The 17,076-nt window shown below is 48.8% G+C and overlaps 2 long non-coding RNA genes across 2 annotated transcripts; both read right to left on the bottom strand.

The window, feature by feature from the left end:
* Nucleotides 1–249: 249 nt before the first annotated feature.
* Nucleotides 250–8,402, bottom strand: LOC141933017 (uncharacterized). Its single transcript, XR_012625972.1, has 3 exons — nucleotides 5,696–8,402; nucleotides 4,447–4,516; nucleotides 250–1,683 (listed from the first exon to the last, which is right to left on the bottom strand). It is a non-coding gene; the product is annotated as an uncharacterized LOC141933017 (long non-coding RNA).
* Nucleotides 8,403–9,161: 759 nt separating this feature from the next.
* On the bottom strand, nucleotides 9,162–11,533 carry LOC141933022 (uncharacterized). The gene is made up of 2 exons (XR_012625976.1): nucleotides 11,319–11,533; nucleotides 9,162–10,673 (listed from the first exon to the last, which is right to left on the bottom strand). It is a non-coding gene; the product is annotated as an uncharacterized LOC141933022 (long non-coding RNA).
* Nucleotides 11,534–17,076: the final 5,543 nt, after the last annotated feature.

Below are 17,076 nucleotides of genomic sequence, written 5' to 3' on the forward strand. Positions count from 1 at the left end.
TGTTAGGCAAACTGAAAAAGTAGGAAATTCAGTTCTGCTAAATCTCTCCAGAACCTCTCCAGCTCGCCTTATTTTTTTCTCTAGAACCTTCAGAAAACATGATCCGTTAGTGTGATGTCTGCTAATCCCTCCCTCCCTCCCATTGCAATCGCTTTCTAAATGTGTCGGCTCTCAGTAGGGATAGGAGGGCATGACAACTCTGTGTGCAACTCAAGCATTTCAGCACCAATCCATCTCACCCAGGTGTAGTTAATTTCACCCAACTTTACTCGTGACACTGAACAGTGTTGATGGTTAAAACCCCACCTTGTCGTTCTCAACCGGAAGAGCAGTCATTTCTAATATGACAGTTTCCAAAATTAAGGAAAATGTAGGAATCATGTGCTATAGGATGCAAACACTGAAACACAACAGGGAAACACAGAATTTTGGATGGGGAACACATGCAATACTGTTGCGAGTTATATTGATTTGTGTTACATTAATTAATGTGTATATATGTAACAATAATTTTTCTGTGTAATTCTAGCAGATTCAAAGACAACTTTCTACTGCTCATTCTGTAGGAATTTTTTAGCAGAATTTCAAAAGATCAGCCATCTTTCTCTTTTGTTGAAAAAGCTGTTCTGATTTATCTCTGATATTTGTAATTGCTTGACAGGAGTCGTTATTGCCTTTTCCTGCCTGGATTCATCTATGGCTCTCCTTCTTTGCTGGTCTTTCTAAATTCCAGGTCTGGATGTTCATAAGCAGAAGGAAGGATTTGTCTTCCCATTCCTTAGCAGACTCTTGTAGCCCCTCCTTCAGAGCAGGCTTTGGGCTGAAATTGCAGTCTCAGTGCTCAAGGTTTATCCCTGCTCACCATCTCCTCTGCCCTTCATCCTACTTCATGTGGCTCAAGGAAGAAATATGCTGCGGTCAGGAATTCAACAGATACAGCTTCCTCCAACATGCTCAGCAGGTGTTTCAGTTTTCAGCAGAAAAAGGCTCTTTGAAGGCATTCCTATTCACTTGAAACCTGTCTGTGGTTCTTGCTGGACAGAATTGGTTTTACTTTCTGAGAGGATGAGTGCTTGAATAAATTGAAAAAAAACCATGCCATGTGTGGAGACATAAAACTCTAGTGATTTTTGTGTTTGCCCACAAAATGTTAACATTTGCTGGAAATGAAGTTGCTTGCACAAAAGTTGAACGTAAAAGGATGAGCATAGGCAGCTGAAGAAAATGCATTATAAATTTAAAAATCATTTGTATGTAATTTTCACAGTTCTCTTGCTCTTTGAACTATTAGTCTCCTTTCTGTGCTTCTCCATATTGCAGTGTAAACTTCTGAAGTTGCAGAATTATTTCTCTTCACTTAACTTTGTATTGAATCTCAATCCTCATTTTTACTCAGGACCAGTTGCGTTCTTCCTAATAAGTACTCAGTTTCTGTATTCCCCTAATATTCCACACACTTTTGCAGTTTCCATGCAGATTAGCTTGGGTAGTCTTTCATCTTTGGTCCTTCACATCCACACATCAGCCATAGAAGACCCTTCATTTTGCAGGCTCATGTGTTATATCTGGAAAGGCATCACTGTTTGTAGTTTAAGATGGTAAAAACAGTCGTTTTCAGTTCTAATGTCTTGTTTTCTTATATTTTGCATCCTTAGGTGACTTTTTTCCCAGTGCTTGCTTTGTCTCCAAAATTCAGGGAAAATAAAAACATTTATATTATACGAAGGTTATGTATTGCTGAAGCTTGATTATCATATAACATGCCTGTATGAACTGATAATTGTTTGAAAATGGGTTATTACTATCGTTGATACCTGGGTGTATTTATTTATTCATATTTTTGAATCTATGTATGCCTGCGTGTGAACCCCCATGCAGACAAATACAATATATCTGAGCTCCGACGTGCGCTTAATCATAAAAATCCAGAAACTGCGGTTCTTTGATTGCCCGCAGTTAGTATCACATAAACCTTACTAAATGTTCTTCTGTCAGTCCACAAAATCTACAAATTATCTTTGCATTTTCCTTATTTCTTTGCTTAAAATCAGAAAAATGAATAAAGAAAAAATCTTTTGAATCCCTTGATTTAGAGAATATTAAGAAAGAACTTATTCCAGCAATATTAACAAAGCCATAACATACCCTGATTTTCTGTTCCTGTAAGCTTACAATATTATTCACATATTGAAGTCTATCTTATTATGCAAGTTATGCATAATGACTGAAGGAGCACTTCAAAGAAGAACAGAGCATTTTTTGTACAGCAGAGAATTTAGGATTTTTAATAATTTTTTAAAGAAAAAAATGCTGATTCATTGAAACCAAACAGTGAAACGGTACATTTTGATAAATTACCCAACTCAAAAATACCTTGAATTAATGCATTAAAACACCTTGTTGTGAACCTTTTCTTTTGTTTGAAAATGTTTCCCTTTCCCTGTTTCCCTTTGGTTCTTCCTCTTTATCTCCCTGTCTCTTTCTCTCTTCTTTTTCTTTCTTGTTCTTGCTCTCTTGCTCTTGTTCTTTCTCTTTGTCTCATTCCCTCTTTCAAAATAACCTTTTAATTTAGAATTGACATAGATTTAGAGCTCATAAATATATGTGCAATATTTTGCTTGGTCCAGGCTGAAATATTTTCTGCATTTTATTCAATTTTTTTTTAAGATTCCAACATGTTAGAAAAAAGGGATCAGAGTAATCTTCCTAGTAAATGAATTCAGTTATTCACTCTTAAAAGTAGTTTTCCCCCTTCCCCACCAGTCTTACAAGAAAGCTGTTTATGTATTTACCTCCCTTTATGCTTAGATTAGTTTGCTGGGGTTTTTTTTCAAGGTAGCACTAGTGCTAGCATCCTGTAGTACAACTACTTATTTGCTTATCCCAGTGTTGTTTCTTCTCACGTATTTGCCAAGAGCCGTCATACCTCCCCTCTGACTTCCCTTTGCTGAACTGACAAATCAAGAACTTGATTTCAAGAACGTACTGGAGGTTCTTCATCCTCTTTGCTGTCTTGGCAGCCTTTTGCCTGACCATGACTGATGAGACTGTACAAAGTCTTCCCAATGAAGCCTTGCCTGCACCTAGGGTTATAGCATAAAATAATTTCCTCTAATAACGTCCCACTGGCCTTTTATTTTCCAGGTGTATATCACACACCTGGCGTACAGATATTATGCAACCAAATGATACCCAAAGCCTTTTTCCTCCCACTGCCTCCAGCCGTTTGTAGTCCTAACTTACAACATGAAACAGTTTAATTAATTCCAGAGCATGATCTTCCATGTTTTCATGCAACATTTAATTCTGTTTCTATTATTCCCAGTCCTTAAAGTCATTCTCTTCTTTACATAATATTCCAAAAGTCCTATATTTTTTGTAGATTGGGAAAAGTGTTTCAGGGCCATCTCTGCTATTACTATGTGTTTCTTCTCTTAATGCAGAATTAATGCTCTGTTTTGGGCATTTATAGTATTAGGAAGACCCTGGATGCATTTAATTGACTGCACAAAACCTATAGTATGAATACTGCCCTTGGTCATACCCATTACTCATGTGAGTAGTGTGAACCTTCAGTTCAAGTGGATTCAACAGTCCCAAAGTGCCTGCCCTATCCTGGCAGTCAGGGGGCCTCTGAGCACATGGGGGCCTCTTATCCCAGTACAGAGCTGTGGGGCCTGAGCACAGCTGGGGACTGGGTCATCTTAAATTGAGACTTCATGTAGGGAAGGATAGAATTCCTTTTGAAACATGTATGACATCCTACATGCTTTGAATCTTCATCCTGTGTGTTTAAACCTTGCTCTTGGTCTTAAGAGTGTATCTTGCTAAAAAGACAAGCTTACTAAAATCAAGCTTGTGGACATATAAGTGCAGAAGATCTATCTGAACAGGCATATATGTTGTTTTGATTTTATACTGACAATTACAAAATTAGCACTTCCTTCTTCTTACGTGACAGGTTAAAAAGTCAGGATTTCTAAGTATTTCTTAAATATTTGTGACCTGAAACCTGTACATGGTCTCATCGGTTTGACTTGGGCAGGGAATTTGACATTTTAGTTGCTTGAAATTGAGCCAAAAGAAATGAAAAGAAGGAAAACCCTCTGATTTTTTTTTTTTTTTTTTTTGGGGGGGGGGGGGGGGCAGGGGGCGGGTTTGGCACTCTTTTCAAGGAAATGATTTATTCTGATTTGCCTTTAGAATCCTCTACAGAAGAGAGATGAGGATCTATAAATCTTTAAAAATAGGTCAACATCTCCCTAACTATTGCTTTAATTAGTGACAGCCACATAATTTTTTTTTTATTTTGTTCAATTTCATAGGAGTCACAGATATTCCAATTTTGCTAATTTGAGAGAAGTTGTGCCCTTGATTTTTAGTGGACTTCACCCAGTCTGTCAGATTACCTGGAAGTGTACATGGTAAAAAATATAAAGTCTGTACCTTTAGTTTTCCTGTCACAGCTGCTCTTTTCATTTTATCCACAAATATGAGTAGACTGAACATATATGGTCTAAAGAAAGAACAAATAGCAAAAAGTTCTTAATTAGGTTTGGTAAACAACAGTGTGAAGGTAAGAGCTTTTTACAGGGACTCGTATGCTCACTAAAAAATGTTCCCTCAGTTGATTGCCTCACACTCTGGATGTATAACAGTAAATCAAATCATAAATCTTTAAATCATAGGATCATTGAATACCAGGTTGGGAGGGACCTCAAGGATCCTCTGGTCCAAACTTTCTTGGCAAAAGCAAAAAAATGGTCCAAAAATACTTTAAATACCTCTAATAGATCTAGTTTGTGAGATCTGAATGGTGCATGGAGAAAGTTTTAGGTTCAGAAAAGACTGAACGGTTCTTTTACGCAGTTTATGCAAAATGACATCACAGTGATGTGTCATAACCCTCTGAAGTAGGGAAGACCTATGTATGTTAAGTTTTTCATGTTCAGAGCACTGTAAAGATGCCTTCAAAGAATTCTGTAATTCTGTGCTAGAATTGCTAAGAAATTAATGCTATTGCCTTGCTTGCTAACTCCTTTACCAGCTGCTTTCATTAAGATCAGTTTAAATGTACACTAGTTAGTTGCTGTGAAAAGAATATTTCATCTTGTATTTTCTTGTGCTGAACATTTACATAAAACCTGTTAGTGATGGAGTTAACAACCTTAGATTACATTTTAAGTACTTTCGTACAAGTATTAAGTGAGTATTTAAGTTAATATTGTTTAACATGTAACCTGTACTTCACTGCCTAATAAACAGAATTACTTTCATACAGAGAATTGTAAACCAACCTTAGCATGAATAGTACATGAAGTTAATTTGGTAGGTTCCTGGTGCTAATCAAATTGTCCTTAAGTTACATTTTCAAATATTTTATAGTAACTGTATTTCAAATCTTGTATTTCTTTCCTGTTTTCTCGTTGTGGGATTTCTCTAGTCAGATTTTTTTAAGACTACTTCAGACACACAAATATTTAATGTTAAGAAGTGCTGTACTCTTAACACCCACCATGCTGTTAAAGCTGTTCCTGATTAAGAGAGAATTAATTCATGATAGACTGCAAATTACTATCACTATTATCTCACTCCATAGTTATTGTGGTAATTTATCAGTATCAGTGGAGCTGAGTAATACAAAAGAAACGTAAGGAAGTTTGTGCCGAGAGTGAAAATTAATCTCATGCCATACCTTGCTGGCTGGCTCATCTACTCTCCCGTGCTGTGGCAGTCGCAGTCGGGCACCAGGCCTTGAAGTGCTGGATGTGGTGCTTCTCCTCTGCATCTCTCAGTGGGGGCATCGGGGAAGATCCTGCTGCTGGCACAGGCTCTGCAGGGTGGAGGCAGTGGGAGAGTGCTCGTTCTGCTGGAGGGCTTGCTTTGCTTATCGCCTGACTTACCTGTGCTCTACACCTTTCTTAGCCACCGCCTTGAATACAGGAGGACAAGTGAAACAAAATGAAACGTTGGCGTTTAATCAGTCTGATTCACAAGCTAAATTAAAGGCTTCATTTTGGTTTTTTTGAAGACTAGCCTGTGTCTGTAACTGAGCAATACCTTGACTTTGCCCCTTGCTATAGTAGGACTGCTTGTCCCTGAGTGAAGCTGATGCCCCAGACTGCCTCAACAGCTGCAGTAAGCAGGCAGTAGCCCATTTCCCTTCATATTTTCGTGTCACAGCTGATATTCTACAGCGCTGAATTTACATGAGGGGGATAGCCTCTCTTTCCATTGGACAGGCGTGAAAAGAGAACTTTTCGCACCCTACAGTGCGAAACACTTAGAACGAACGTCATTTAACGTTTTACGGCGATTTTTGATTCGGGATGGTGCTTCTAAATTCTTCACACCTGAAGTTCCTCGAGTCCCGCGACGGAGGCGCGGAGGGAGCGCTGCGCGGGGTTTGCGCTGCGCGGGGTTTGCGCTGCGCCGGGCGCGGCCCTCGGCCGCCAGAGGGCGCGGCGGTGGCGGCGGCCGGGCCAGGCCCCGTTCCCGTAGCTCCGGTCAGGCGTCGCTTCAGGACGGAAAAAAGAAAAAATAAATTTAAAAAAAAAAAAAAAAAAGTGTGTGTCTTAACGCTCCTGACTGCAGAGGGGGCTGGCCGGCAGCGCTCCCCCTCTCCTCCCCGCGGGAAGCCATGATTGAGTTAGTCTCGGAAATCAGGCTACCCCGAGGACAAATTGCTGAGAGCAGGGTTTTTGTGCCGTTTTCAGAGCAGGAAGGAAAGTGATGAATATTAAATGCAGGTTACTTTCAGCCGCCGCCACCAGAACTTCAATACTCCTACGGCAGCAATATGACATCAGTAGGGGAAATGCAGGGCTCTGGACGGCATGGTCCATCACCTGGGTCTTCAGACCTTGCTTACATCTATTTTTTATGTGCTACATCATCATCGCCACCATTATTATTGCTACTGCAGTTTAGAAGGCAGCAAGGTTCCCTGTCTCTGGAAGCTTTCCAAAAGCTTGCTCCATCTATTCCAAAGAAAGTTCCGTTTCTTTCCAAGCGCTAAGAAATATTTTAAAGGCTACACTGAGAGATTGGCAGCGGCAGGTTCACTTACATATTTATGTTTCTTCTGCTATGGAATAATATAAAGCTTATGGTGAATCTTTAGCATGGATTTCCAAGAAGAAAAACAGAAGTGAGTTGTAGCAGACACGATGCCTCGACGCAGGGGTGGTCAGCTCACGTTCGTAATCCTGCAAACAGTTTAACTGGGTGCTTTAGGTCACTCAAGACACGTTGCATTTAAAAGCCCTCCCCGCTTTCTACCTGTGTAAGGGTCAATCTCGGCTGCAGCTTATCCTGGCTCACACACGAGCAGGCGAAGACAGACTTTTTCCTGTTCCCTGCGCGACTCCCCTGATATCCTGCGAAGCTCTGGGTCTTACAAAGGAAATATAAGCAAGAAGCGATGAGGAATAGAAATTATGACAATCTGAGGCTGCAAAGATAAACACATAAAATGTGCATATGCGTGTGTAGGTAGATGTATATATTGTGTACAGGTGTCTCAAAGCAAGAAATGAGAACAGCTACGTGGCATGGCAGGAGCAGGCACGCATCAGCAGAGACTCAACCCCAATTCGCTGAGCTGGAGGGAAAGGACGGAGTAGCCCGTGTGCTTCATCTGTCCGCTGGACCACGCAAGGACGATGACAAGGGGATGAAGAGGCGAGAGGCTGGGGAAAGGGCAGGAAATGTCCCCTTTTATCCCCCTGCAGAGAAGGGCGACCAGTCCGATCTGCAATCCACTCTGGCAAAAAAACCCGCTGCGGTCAGCGCTGAGTGTGAGGAAAGAGGGCAAAGCGCTCCGACCTCCGGGCGGATAGTGTTATTATCGTTATTGTTGTGGTTACTACTGTTACTTAGTTGTTTTGCCTTATTTAGTGTTTGAGAGCCTCCTCTGCCCTCGCTGGCTGTGGCCGCCGCTTGATAGAGGGCGGTGCAGAATTAGGCCGCGGAGATGGCCGCGGACGGAGCCCGGACGGGAGCGGGACAGGGCCCCTGCAGGACCTGCTTCAACCCCGGCTGTTTCAGACGGGGAGGGGCGGAGGACTTGCCGGGAGGGGCGCGCTGAGGGACCCGCCGGGGACGCCGTCGGGGCAGCGGCCGGTGCAGCCGCGCAGGCGGAGGCGCGGGCCGAGCCGCTTTCCTGCCGCGCCCTGCCCGCCGCTAATTCCCGGGAGCCTCCACCCCCTTGGGATGCTGGGCTCTTCTTCTGCGGGGAACGCTCCCGCCGCGCCGGCCACCCGGTGCCGCCGGGACCGGCCTGCCCGGCCGGGGACAGACGGTCCCTCGGGCCGCGGCGGGAGCTCGGTGCCGCCGCCAGCACCAGGGACAGCGCCAGCAGCGGCCCCGCCACCGGCTCCGGCCTCGGCCCCGGCCCCGGCCCCGGCCTCCGCCCGGCCCCGCCGCTCCTTTGTTCCGCCGCCAGCGAGGCCCCGCGGAACAAAGGCTGCCGCCGCCGACGGCGGGGAAGCCCCGGCCTCTCCTCTCCCCTCCCCGCCTCCGCACCCTCCGCTCACCCCGCCACTGCCGCCGCCTCCACCGGAGCCGCGGCTCCGGTGCCCTGGCCGCACATGCACCTGTCCCCGCTGCCTTCCGCCCCCCGCCCCCTCGGCCCAGCGCGTAAGGTGCCCCGCACAACCCTACTCCGCTGCCGCGCACCGCTCAGCGCTCGTAAGCCGCCGCCTTGCGCCTCGCCCCGCCGCCCAGCCCCGCGCACAAAGCCCGCACTCCGCTCCGCTGCCGCGCCGCTGCCCTCCGGCACCGCTCCGCGCCGCTTTCCCCCCGCCGTGCCCAGTCGCTGCCTCCCTTCTCCCCCCCCCCCCCCCGTGCAACCTCCGCACACTCCTCTTCTTCGCGCATCCAGGCTACCTCGCAGCACACAGCTCTGCCGTAGTGCCCCCTCCGTCACCCCAATACCCCCCCGCCCCGCTCCCGTGCACTAACGCTGCACATGGCTCTGCCGGCCCTTCGGCACAGACACTGCTCCGCCGCCCCCCGCGCAACGTTCCGCTGTCTCCCGCGCACCGCTCCGCAGCCCCCGGGCCCACATTCCTCGGCTTCCAGAGGAGCCCCCCAAGAGGAGGAGCCATTACCGAGCGCCCACCGGCTGAGCGATGCGCAAAGAACAATCCTCGCGATGATAATATTAGAAAATGTATTTATTTCCCATTAATGGACTTTACATGGATTAGCCCAGGAAAGCGAGATGTCGAGTCATCACTACCTTGAAAAACCGCCACGGCTACCGCACCGCTCCAGTACTCCCCCACGGCCCCGTTACCTGCTGCTGACAGCTGCCCCGGCGGGCGCCCATCCCGTGGCACCGGCACCTCCTCTCCACCGGGCTGAGCCGTTCAGTCCGCCGGTCCTATTCAGCCTCGGTTTCCGTCGGTGAGTACAGGCTGCCGAGCTCTTTATTGCTTTGTCTCTCCCTCTTTTTAAAAAAAATATTTTTAACTCACTGCTGTTATTTTTATTATTAACGTTATTATTATGTTATGTTCTAGCGAGATCTTTTGCTGCCTTGAGGATCCGCTCTTGGCATTCACCGCGTGCCTTAATTGTATGACATTAAATCAAGGTCCGCTGTGAACACGGAGAGTCAGAGCCTTGGAGCGCTCCCTCTCTCTCTCTCTCTCTCTCTCTCTGAAAGCAGAATAACGACTGACCCCCGAAAAAAAAAGGGTCATTTCCCTTCACCTTAGTCCCATCCTGGCCTGGGCTGCGTGTAATTCATGCTCGTTTTCTTACTAGCTCGACTGTTGTTTGCAATGCCCAGGAAGCTGTTAAATAGGTATTTAACGGATTAAAAAAATAATAGAAATTAAGCGTGTGCCTATGACACGCTTCCAGGCGACTGCTTTAATTTCGCCAGCGTCTTCGCGTGATTTTAAACGCAAGAGTTTTCTCTCCCCGATTCGACGTCTGTGATTTGGTATCCCTGGCTGGGAGGGACCGTGTCTCTCCGGCTGCCTCGGTCCGCCTAGTCCTGCGGCTCGGCTGGAACGCGGGCGGGGGGAGCCCGCACCCCCAAAGCATCCCCGCTCCTCTCGGCCGGGACGGGGAGGGAGAGGGGGGTCTTTCGGCGTTAAAAAATGAAAGGGCAGGACGTGTCATCTTTCTTTGTAAAGAGGAAAAAAAAATTGACTCACTCGCACCTGCCCCTTTCCCGGGAGGGTCTGGGCAGCCCATCTGGCCTGCCTACACTGAACTGGGCGAGTGAGGAAATGAGGGGTGAAGTCATTACAATAATAATAATAATGATAATAAAATTAAAATCAGCCTAAGCTTTTTTTATTATTGCTACGCTTATTGCCGCCTTTCAGCGCTCAGGACGGGGACTATTCCTTCTCGGTGCCGGTGGCACGCCGGGGAGGAGCGGGGCGGCCGGGCACCGTGCATCGCCCTGCAGGCTCGACCCCGGCCGGACCCCAGGAACCGGGGGGGCTGACCTCGGCTGCTGCCTCCGCGCCAGGGCCCGGGAGAGAGAGAGGAGGCGAAGCGGGCTGCGCTGCGGCTGCCGGCGGCGGCCGGACTCCGGCGGCGAGCTGGGCTTCCCGGAGGCTTTTCCCGTAGCTTGCCGGGGCATCCGGGGGCAAGCTGGGCAGGCGGCTCCGGCCCCCCTCGGCTCCGCAGCTCCTGCGTGCGGCCGCCTGGAAAACAGACAAAGCGAGAGCGTTAGAAAGGCAGGCGGGGAGGGAAGGAGAGGCAGGCGGGGAGGGAAGGAGAGGCAGGCGGGAAGGGAAGGGCGCCGGGAGCCCGCACGCCGCGCCGTTGCCAATGACAAAAGGGAGAGAGGGGGGAGTCAGAGCAGGGGAAGGGCGGGGAGGAAAGGGGAGGAAGGGAAGGAAGGGAAGGGGGGCCACACGGACTGACGCGGAGCTGGGGCCGGCCAGACCCCAGCCTCTGGGGCTGCTGACTCCGCGGCCGAGGAGGGACAAGGCGGAACGCCCATCACCGAGGCGCCGGGGCGAGCGGGCACTTGGGTCTCTGCAGCGCGGTGGGAACTGGCCAGCCGCGGGGAACCGCAGAGAGCAACCTCCTTGCCCGCCGCTGCAAAAATCCCCTCAGAGCAATCACAGGGGAAAGCTTAAAATAATTTTTTATTTTAAAAAAGGAAAAAAAATAAAATGGAAGGGGGGCGGAACAGCAGTTCCCCCTTCTTTCTCGGCTTGAAGAGGGTACGAGAGCAAAGAGCGAAATCCATGGGGAGAAATCCAAGCATCCAAATAAAAATAAGAATTATGAACCCACTCCAAATATCAAAAAAATCGTAATAAAAAAGAAAATGGTCAAACCTGCCGGGGGTTGGCAGTTCCTCCGCCCAGTCGGATCCGCGGAGCGCAGGAGAGGAGGAGAGCCCCGCTAGCTGCTTTCGGGGGGTAGGAAGCGGTCCGGTCTCTCCCCCTCGCTTGCTGCTCCAGAATTAGGGATTAATGCCTCTCCAGCCAAACAAATAAGGCATCTGCCTTCAGTACAAGAGGATTACACGGGGCTGCTGACGTCACCAGCCAGGCAGATGTTGGCTCCCAAAGTCCTGATCATCTCCCGTGTCCTTGAAACCCGGCACAATCCCAGCCCCGCGCCGCCCGGCCGGGTCCCTGCAAGGTCGAGGGGGACCTGCTCGGAGGGGACCCCGCCGAGCCGCTCTCTCCCTAAACGTCCTCTCGCATTGTCGGGAGAGAAAGGTGTGAAAAGCCGAGCCCGGCAGAAAGTTCAACCCTCCCCCTTCCCTCCGGGTCCTCTCCCTCCCCCCCCCCCTTCCCCCCCCCCCCCCCCCCCGCCTTCTTCCCACCTCCCCAACCTCAATGTCACATGAATCTGTACAGTCATAGCGAGGAAGAGGAGCCCGGTCCACGGCTCACCCACAGGCCACCCTCCCCGCACGGCAGCCGACCGCCCCTCACTGCGGCACCGCCGCTCCCCCCGGCCCCGCGCCGCACCCAGCCTCCGGCCCGTCCCACCCCGGAGCCCGGCACCGGGCCGGGAGAGCAGCGGGGCCGAGCCAGGCCGGGCCGGGCCAGGCCGAGCCCCCGCGGGCTTTGTTCGCACTGGTCCCGTCCCGTCCCGGCGGGGAGAGGCGGCTCGCTGGCCGTGCGGAAACAGCCCGCTCCCGCGGCCCCGCAGCTACGCGGTGCCCCTGCGGCAGGCAGGCCCCGTCGGGCGGGCAGCAAGCCGGGCCGGGCCGGGCCGGGCCGAGCTCGGGCAAGCAGAGAGCGAGGAGGTCGCCCAAGGCCTCGTCTCGCCTCAGAGGACCGGCGGGAGGCACAGAAGCAGGGTTTTTCCTGTTTAAAGGACTTCGAGGTTGCGTTTGTGCAATTCTTAGGTGGAGGCAGAGCGGCTTGTCATCCTCGGAGCTCAGCCCTGAGTTGGCCCGTAGCTGCTCTGGAGCTGTGGGACGGGTTGGAAGTGCCGCAGAGTGCGTCTGAAAGGGGAGTCCAATTAGAAGCGTGATCAAAATAAAGAAATAAATTTGCCTGAGAGCCATGTCTGTTGCCTTTGCTGTGGCATAAAGTCCATGACTCATCACCGCTAGTCCCTTTGCATCAAACAATGGTTTCAATCATTTCGGTACCGCAGAAAGGCAAACTAAATGGTGTGACATAACGGAGCGGGATGAAGAAGAAGGGATCGCCAGTACCTAGGCTCCTGTTGGGTTGATGCTGTTGTTGTTGTTCAAAGGAGCTGTTTTATAGATCTGTTCCATATCATCCTTGTCTGTCAAAGTGGCATTTAATTTTTCCAATTGTGGAACTTGGTCACTGATAAAATCAATTTAATTTACACCACTGTCATTCAGCCGATCCGAGCAACAGATTTATTTTTGGCTCAGAGTTGAAGGGAAAAAAGCAACCGCATGCAGAATGGAGAGATCCTTTTACTCCTTTTGCGGACAGTAAGAGGAGAAATCACCAGCGTGGCATTTTAACAGTGTTTGCTCTCACCCGGGCGAGCTATAAATGTCATTTCTCAAGTCTTTTGTGCGGAAACTTGAGCAGCCACGCGAAAGGGAAAACAAGAAAGGCAGAGCAGCTCAGTTCCCCACCGCTGTGTGGGGGCAGGCAGCGCGATTCCCCCCTTTTTTCCCGGAGTGGCCGCCGGCCCGGCCCCGGCGGCGCGCCCGGTCCCTGTCCATGGTCCTGACCCGCCGGCGGCAGCGCGGCGCTGCTCTCCGCGGCCGAGCTGGAGGCACTGCGCGCCCCTCCGCGCCCGCGCTGCCGGCCGCCGCCGAGGGGCCAGGACACCTGAGGCGCGGCCCAGGGCACTTCCAAAGCCACCTGCCCTTTTATTAGTATTAGTATTATTATTACTAGAAATATATTTAAAAAAAAATCCCGCACCTTGGAAGGAGGTGCGGGGGGGGGGGGGGGGCGGGGGGGGGGCGCGATTTCCTTTCTTGGGTTTTATTTGATAGCTCGGCTGTTTCAACGTGTTTTTAACCACTGACGACTGGGCAAGCCCACATTATAATGAAAAGTGGTTAATATCGGACAACGGTCTTTAAACCACGGACTCCCATTTGTTTCCTTAAACGGATTAACACGGAAATTCAGAAGCGGTTTTCAGTAAGTGGTACCTACCTACCGGCTGACCTGAAAAGAACTGACAACATCGCAAACTATTTTTTTCATTGCATGTTACAGCGGGAATAACTTGCACACAATGGTTAAATATGCTCTAAAATCTCACGTTACGTATACACGACCTCTTTCCGAGCCTAAGTTCTTTCTTGCTATGTGGCTATATGCATACGCCCATACATACACTCTCTCACACACACGCATACATGTATGTATACATAAAGTTTAAATAATTTAGTGAAAAAGTCCGACCGTCGCTCAACGGTTCACGAGTTTTTCTCAGATTATCTCCACCCCCCCCCCCCCACGCCCATCCCCCCCCCCCCCCCCCCCCCCCCAGCTGGCTAACGTTGCTACTTCTTAGCATTTTAAAGCAAGGACAAATCTCGGATTACTATTTCTTCTGTCCCTCCTCTTCTCATAACCTGCTCCACTGAGTTGAATAACGCGGGCTAGGAGCAGCTGAAATAGCCGCTCCGATGCAAGAGGCTCTGAATGCAGCAGCTTTAGAAATTGTGCACTAGTCCTGCAAGGAGAAATGTGTGGGCTCTCTCAAATGTGAGGTACCACCGGCTGGGGAAAAGGCAGAGCTGCAGCCATTCACACTTAGTGGGCTGGGAGACTTCTTTCAAAAGAACCCTGAAGTATTTAGGATTTGGGGGAAAACCCTTGTACCGGAAGAAAATGGCCTAAACACAATAGGACTCGCCATTTTCTCCTTCCAAAGCACAAAGCAGCTCCGCGGCTTCAGCACCACACAAAGAAAGCCCGGACCCTCTGAATTCTCTTACATTTTCCCCCACGATTTCAAAAGCCTTCCCCTCTAACCGATCCGCTTTCCCAGGAGCGCTCACACAGAAATAAAGAAAGAAAAGAGGAAGGGGAGGGGGAGAAAAGCGACTAGGCTAAGCGAGAGGGAGACAGTTTTGATCTTAGTTTATTTAAATCAAATCCTGCCAGGGAAAAGTAACACTATCACATGTACACTTGGGGGGGGGGGGGGAGGGGGGGGGAGGGGAATCCCCAAAACCCAAACCAGCCGGGTTTTGACCACCGCATTCCTTCAAGCTGAGCGGAGTCACGTTGCACCACAGACCCGAGCAGGACCACGCTGCCTGAGGATGTGTGTGTACACACACAGACACGCACATCCTCGTGCCAGAAAAATGCATTTTCAGCCCAGCTAAGCCCACAAATTGATGTCGAAAATAACCCTCTGCCCCCCGCACAGCCGGCACCTGGCATTCCTCCGCGCCCGCGGGAGCCCCGCGCCCCCGGCTGTTGCCCTGCCTCCGCGCCGCGCTCAGCTCAGCTAGCCGCCCGCCGCTCTCCCTCCCCTGAGGGGTTTATTTTCTTATCCAAGTAACTCCTCGGCAGAAGACTGATAAGGAGGGGATGATATTCAAAAAAAAAAAAAAAAAAAAAAAAAAAAAGAGAGAGAGGGAACAACAAAGAACCAAACCAAATCCGAACAACCCCAACCTAAACCCCAACAGCCTCTCACTATCGCTCTGAAATGCAGCAAGAGATTTTGTACTTACAGCCAGCGCTAAAGTGAGTAATCCTCATCCCAGCGTGGTTGGGTTTGTTTGGTGTTTTGGCTTTTTTTTTCTCTTTTTTATTTTTTTTTTGTCTGTTTGTTTTTAAGTACTTTTTTCTTTCCATCGTCCATGGCTCGGAGTGGATGCAAGCAAAAACGGTCGGTTAGCAGGAATAAAAATAGAAGTGATTTCATTGTGTAAATGCAGCAAAGAAACAAGATGCTGTGTTTCTCCTAATACTTTCTGCTTGGGAACCAGCAGCTCAGCTCAGGAAAGCAGGACTCTGTGTGAGTCTCCCCCTCCTCTCTCTCTCTCTCTCTCTCTCTCTCTCTCTCCCTCACACACACACACACACACACACACGATCACGAACATGCACACACACACATACACACTTACTTTTCTTCTTCTTTTTTTTTTTTTTTTTTTTTTTTTCAAAAGAGGGCAGGTCGTTCCCTGAATCCCAATGAGTTAAGTCAGTCACTTTCCTTCGCATGCATCACAGCCTCCTTAGAGCTGCAGGCACAAAAGAGCATTTAGCTGCCTCCAATTTGTGTAGCAGGCCTGTCCTTAATTTGGGTTTTTTTTGGGTTTGTTTTTCTGGGTGTTTTTTGGTTTTGTTTTTGTGTTTGTTTTTTTTTAAGTATAATTAAATCATGCATTTCACTCCATATAAAAATACCACGTCCCCAACTCTGACGATTGAACCACTAATTGTAACCTTTTAAATAAATTCCTGAACTTGTATGTGTACTTAGCTGGTCTGCAGGGGCTTCACAAGAAATTGATGCACAGTGTTTCTCGGCTGTGCAGACCTGCACCCTGCTTCCTGCAAAGGTCAGAGCTGTACAATCCACAATTACTTTCCAATGAAGTCTTATATCAACAAAATCTCCTTGAAAGGATTACAGGCCTTTAAAAATAAAGCTTTAATCTTAAATATACATGGTGGCATATTCCATTTCAATCAAATATGAGGGATTGTTTTAAAAAGTAACCACACACACATACATGTGTTTTCATGCAGGGTTACTTTTCCCAGGCGGGCAGAGAAAAGCATAAACACCGTTGTACTCCCTCCATGTTTCAGCATCTATTTTATGTCAATTCTTTCTTCTAGCCTAGACAGGAACATCCATGTGTGTTTGTGTCTACATATACATATACATACGCATATGCATACGCATATACGTACACACAAGTATATATAATTTTGATTTATATATCTGTGTATATATATTTAGATATAATCTATAAAATATACATGTATATATAAATATATACATATTCGTGTATGACAGAGTGTGTCTAGCCTGGCCATGTCAAGGGCTGTAACCCGCGGGGCTGGCAGAAGCCTGTCATGAGGCAAATGAAGCGCCAAAGCGACCCAGCGGTGGCCCTGGCCGATGTGGAGCTCCAGCGAGAAGAAAGGCAGGTCTGCGCCGGGGGCCAGTGGGCAACCGCCCGGCCCAGGGCTGCCCCCCACCGCCCCGCTCCGTGGCCCGGAGGCCAGGGGGCCTTGGAGGACCCCAGGGGGCTGGGCGGGGGGGGGGGGGGGGGGACAGGGCCACCCCGACATCTCGGTCACCTCAGGAGTTCTTGGCACTTTCTTTGCATCCTTGTCATCTCCTAATTCCAGCTGCGCTTGCTCAAATGGGTGGTAATCCGACTCTAGAGGAGATTAAGGAACCAGAGATAGCTGCATTTAGGATTACTGAAAGGAAATGAAGGAATCTAATCCACTCCCACCCCTTACGTTACTGGGTTTCAATAAGACTTTATACCACCTTTTAGGATTTTAAACAAATGAAATCGCTTGGAGAAGGGGAACAGAAAAAGACCGAGTGATAGAGAGCGTGTTTACCCATTCAATGAATTGAATAGCAGAGGATAAGGTGAACTGCAAAAGCGGACACGGCAGAGCTGTTTTCTTC

This window comes from Strix aluco, chromosome 1, assembly GCF_031877795.1.
Source record: "Strix aluco isolate bStrAlu1 chromosome 1, bStrAlu1.hap1, whole genome shotgun sequence".
Lineage (NCBI taxonomy): Eukaryota > Metazoa > Chordata > Aves > Strigiformes > Strigidae > Strix > Strix aluco.